Below are 6,000 nucleotides of genomic sequence, written 5' to 3'. Positions count from 1 at the left end.
TTTAGTAACAAAGCATTTTATTACTAAAATAAATCTTATTTAATCACATTACAATAAGATAATTATTCTCTCTCAAAAATTGAATTGTTCAATTTTAAGGAATTGATTAACTTGTATCGTCATACAATTAATCAACTTTACAGATTAGGGCATCATCTTTTAGGTGTGACCTTAAGGGATCAACTGAACACCACCGTCCACGACAGTAACGTCAAACTCTAGCAAGTCAATCGTTACCGATTAATGTTGATCAGTTGACTATATATAATGAATCATCCCTTACGTATTCTTAAAAATGAGATTTAAACATGTGATCATCATGATCGACAATTGTGATCGCATTAATGTCGGGGACACTCCAACAAGAACGTCACCATCTCGGTTTCCCGAGGCAATGATAATCAAATGACAATAAAGAAACATAATTTAAATAGCCAAACTGTTTAAAATGATTACAAAACCATATCCAAACTGACAAAAGGTAAGATACATGTTCTCAAAAACCAAAGGTCTAAACAACTAAAGTATGATAGCGGAAGACTCTAATCAGTTCGTGGTGACACATCCCAGCTAGCCCAAATGCCTCTAGTCAAACCTGCTCATCATCCCCGAATGGATCACCACAGTTTTTAAAATAATATAAGGAGTCAGTATTAATCAAAACAAGATACAATACAACAATTACCAAACAGCACAATCGTCACATCAAACCCCGGTCTCCATAATCAATCTCCACGTAACTGACTACACACTAAAGTGTGTAGCCCTGCCAGAGTACCCATCGCAACAGATACTCCACACCGCCAGTGGGGGTGGTCGATCCGCTTTGAGCTTAGATTTCGGTTACTTGTCGTTAGGAGCACCTAGACCAAAACAATATTTATAACTTCACAAACAACTCTACTATTAGTAAAATGGCAAGTAAAGGTTGGATCCAAAGGGACGAGTATTGATGTAGGATTTTCGATTGCAAGTAGTGGTGTTTAGGGGTGTCACAATTTCGGTTGAGATAAGAAAATCACTAAACTAAATAACAACAAAAGTAAACAAGCAAGATGACTAAAATGAGATGTAAACAATTGATTAAAAGGACTAGGGTGTCATGGGTTCATAGGGGATTCATGGGAATTGATCATACAAACATATTCTCAAATTATAAGCAAGCAATTATTGTTGTGATAGGATCGAGTTGGTTTATATCTTACAATCCTAGGAAAGTTTGGGTCTCGGAGCCGAATCGATTAGATTGTACAACACCTACAAGTCGACTTAATCCTCCCTACTCAACTATATGCATGGTCTAATGAGACTCGAGTTGGTTTATGTCTTACAAGTCTCATTGAAAAGGTAAGTGATGGGTAAAAAATGCAAGGATTCATAGGCTCGCATTTCATCAAACATAACATGTGCATAAGTTGAGATCACAACAAGCAAGCAAATAAATTGTGTGAACATATTAGATTAAGCATGAATCATCCCCCATGTTGGTTTCCCCTAATTCCCCATTAACCCTAGTTAAGGAAACTACTCACTCATTATCAAGATTAACATGTTAACAAGGTTGTCAATCATATTAACAAAGCAAAACATGATGAATAAATGAAGATGATTAACAATAATTAAAAGGGATTAAGAGAATTATACCTAAGGATGATTTCAAAATAATAATGCAAAGAATAATAGAAGTACTTGATGATTGATGAAAGGTTGTCAATCTCCCAATAAACCCAAATAATCTTCAATTACCCAAAATAAAAGATGAACAATAGAGAAATTAAGGAAATGAGATTTGTATTAAGACTTGATTAGAAGTTGATTACAAGATTAAAGGGAGATTAGAATAATATAAACTACACTAAAGATTGATAAGAAGAACATGATATTCTAATTAGACTAATGGGGTATTTATAATGGGGATTAGGTGCACAAATTAGGGTTACTAAGGGCTTAAATGACGAATAAGTCATTGAGGAATCGCTCCTCTCAAGAAAAGATGTGGGTCTCCTTTTAGCTAGTCTTTCAAAAATATGCGCATCTCGAATGGAGAAAGAAGAGGACGTGTTGCACTGGAGGACAACCGAGCGTCCAAAAGGTCGGGACGAGTGGATTGTGTAGGCGGTGGACGAGCGGCCTGGCAGCTTGGACGCTCGGATTGTGGAGCTTCTGGATGAGCGTCCCGATAGGTGAGACGCTCGGATCCTTGTCCATTATGTACAAATGCCTTCTAGTCTTGTCTTCTCTTTGATGCTTGGTCATTAGATTCGATCAATTTAGCTCTATTTTGCCATGAAAATGCAAGGTTTGCACTCCTCTCCTACCAAGGAAACAAACCTCAAAGAATATGCAAAACAAAGGATTAAAGATAGTAAATGACCCAAATATGCACTAAAAAGCATAGGAACGAGGCTAATTCAGGGATTAAATATGCTCAAATATTGATCACATCAGGGGGACCGCAACCTTACCCACCAAATCCCGCTCATCTCCATCGAGCGATAAACCCAAGTCCATTAATGTGCACATCCCTTATGTGGCGGGTTCCACAGAAGGCGAATCATGGGCGTAAAGCTACTCCCGCAAGTGACTCCACTCAGCCAGGGACACATCTCGAAGAACACAGACAGACAAACAGTATCCATAAAACCAAAATCAACAACCGTCTGAACCAAACAACAATCACTAACTACAGCACAATTCACCACACATATCATGTAACTAATACTGAGTAGGAAAAACCCTACCTGGAATGCAAACACACAAAGCAGATGATCTTAGCAACTGTCTCAAAACCTTTCCTCTACGAATCCTCCTTTTATCACATAATCATACAATTACTACATACACAACTAATCATAAAACCCCCCAAATCCACAAATTAAGGTTTAAACAATCTTAACCAAACGCTATAAAATTGATATGTAGAATTTACCCTTGACGCAAGGATCACAAAGACACAAAGAACAATGAAATCCGACCTCTCAAGCTCCGGGATTTGCCAATAATGCGGATGAAGAGAACAACGTAGTTTGAAATCTCCTTTGAGTGAATTAGGTTTATAAAAAGTGTTTAATAAAGATGACGACATAATATATATACTAATCCGCATTATTAATAAAACCCGTCAACCGAGCTACTCGATCGAGCAACTAGCGTACTCGATCGAGTGCCACTTACTCGATCGAGTGGCAAGGCTACTCGATCGAGTACTCTACAGACAGAATACTGTTTCGTAAATAAAAAAACCCCTACTCGACAGAATAAGGCCCACTCGATAGAGTACCCAAAGACTCATAAAATCGTAGTATTACACTTCGTGTCATGTCAAGACACAAAGTAATGACATAGACACTAAGAACTCGTTACCCTTAGCATTCTATGTCTAGAATGACTTTCGTGGATGCCAATGAACACGGATGTTCACAGAGATCTGGAGTAAGGGGTGAGGGTACGTATTAGAAAGTTCTTTTAATGAACCCTAACCCCGCCCGCCTCGATATCGGCCGCTACTAATGATTAGGGAAATTATTCATACTCGATATGTTGTCGATTATATGCATGCAATGCAACAAACAACGTTTTGATCCTAGCATGTGAAAATTAACTAAGTCGGTGAACATGTATTTTAGCACTCAATTAGGTCGGAGTAGGGTTTAAAATTAATTACATGTGAGAACAAGGTAAATAAATCATACAATACAATAAATAAATAACGATAATTAAAATTACAATAATTACAACGGGTTTAATTGATTTACGTCAAAAAATATATTTAAGACGGATAATTTGAGAAAAACAAGAGAAAATAAATTAAGATAATACAGCCAGATTAGAGGTGATAATACGAATAATAGTTGATTAATGCGTAAACTAAGGAATTAGGTCAAAGCAAGAACGGAAGTTCAGAGAAAGAGCTCAACCCGGAACAGGCGCAGCATTGCTGCGTCTCTTGGAAGAGGCGCAGTGGTCACTGCGTCTGTTCCTGAGGTGAGTTCTGGCTGTGAAGCCGGAACTGCGATTTGTTAATGTTCGTTGGTGTGTTTAATGATTGATTATTGATATTTGACTCGGATGAAAGTGATTTAGCATATTATTAACATATGAATTGGTCATAAAAGCGGTAAAAACAAATTAAACGAATTAGAACGAATTAAAACGAATTAAAACTAATTAAGAAATTAATTACAAAATAACTAGGGTTATTTATGATTGTTTAGGTTAAATTATACGAAAGTCGTGTTAAACAGATGAAAACATATACAAAAGTCGAATTCCAGAGATTTGATATGAACGAATCGAATCTCCAAAATCCAGGTTTGATTTAATGCAAAAACCCGCAAATATTGACTATAAGGGATTTAAGTCGCAATTAAAGCGATAAATTATTAAAAATATGTTATAATTATTTTATACGAATGAAATAAGAAGAAAATAAGAAAAGACGAAACAAAAGGAACGAAATAACGAAGAACAAAGGAAGATGAAAAAGGCAGGAACTGCGGCAGCCTCAGGAAGAGGCGCAGCAGATGCTGCGACTCTTCGAAGAGGCGCAACAGTTGCTGCGTTTCTTCTCGACGTCTGTCTTCTGTTAATCCGCAAAACAATTTAACACAAGGGTTTTAGAAATCGTTCTTAAGCATATTTTTGACGTAAACCTTACATTAATTGGTACAATAATAAAAGATGGGATTTACACCCTCAGACTTACATGTTTGACGAAACGAGATTAACTAAGTTAACGTTTAGTGATTGCTCGAATCGAATGTATGATGAAAGTGCCCTCGCGAGATGATTTATATTAAATTGATTGATTAATTGAGGTGGAGTTGGTCAAATTGGTCGTGGGTCATCCAACATGACTGGTACTCAGAAGGATCCGAGCTTACGTGGTCGATTGATCAAGCACGTAGACGTCAATAAGCTTAGAGCACGGTCTTAGAATGCAAAGGGAGAAGAGAAGGGTGGACACTCGCGTGAGAAATATGAGTAATGAAGGTCCCTATTTATACTAATCACACGGAGGAATTATGGTATGACTAAAACTTTGGAAACAAATCTCGAAAAGATCTGAAAATACGCAGAAAAGAGCTGGGAAAGAGGCGCAGCAGCCACTGCGACTCTTGGAATAGGCGCAACAGGTGCTGCGTCCTTTCCCCAGAGGTTTCCTCCTACGGAAGAAGGATTTCCGCGTTTCTTTTATGGAATTGCGGTAGATCTGAACTTCCTTATTCTTTAAAATATGATTTCGGGATATATTTTGCCAAAAGATGTAAAAATAAATTATGGAATATAAATATCCGGAATATTCCAGAACATTCTGACTCGGCATTTTAAAACGGTTTATTAGAAAATAAAGCGGTTTTTGACCCGGACTCCAAATGAACTCTAATTACTGTCAAAACGACCGTAATGGCGCGTAGATGACGACCAAGGGGTAGACACATGTATTTGAGCTATCACTTGACGATAAACTTACAAAATGTCATAAATCGTTCCGTGTACCAAACATGCGGCCCAATCATCACCGGGTGGTTTGCAGGAGGTGCAGAAATGAGGTATCTACACCACCCCTTCTTTTCGTCGCGGTTCCCATATTTGGAAGGGCATTGGCGTTGGATGGACCACCCTCCAGCCCTCCCTCTCTAGGTCCATTGGAGACGGTACTAACGTTAGTCTCTGGAATGACACTTGGTCACCCCTTGGACCTCTTAGAACCTGCCTGCAAGGATCCCTTTCCTCTTCTTCGGACAATGATAAACTTTTTAAAGTCATTCATAAAAGCCTTTGGGATCTCGATTCCATGGAGGTTGATCTTCCCACCTCCTTCACTAACATCATTGTGTCCATCCCTCTCCCCTCTCCCCACCACCCTCCTACCCGACACCCTCTCCTCTTCCTTTACTTCTAAGCACAAATCCTCTATCGGTTCCGCCTATGAGTCTATCTTAGGCCATCCAAGCAACTTAGGGCCTCTTTCGGTTGATTTGCGTTGGCTCTGGGATA

The sequence above is a fragment of the Silene latifolia genome, chromosome X (assembly GCF_048544455.1).
Source record: "Silene latifolia isolate original U9 population chromosome X, ASM4854445v1, whole genome shotgun sequence".
Classification (NCBI taxonomy): Eukaryota; Viridiplantae; Streptophyta; class Magnoliopsida; order Caryophyllales; family Caryophyllaceae; genus Silene; species Silene latifolia.
This window is presented reverse-complemented; position numbering follows the sequence as displayed.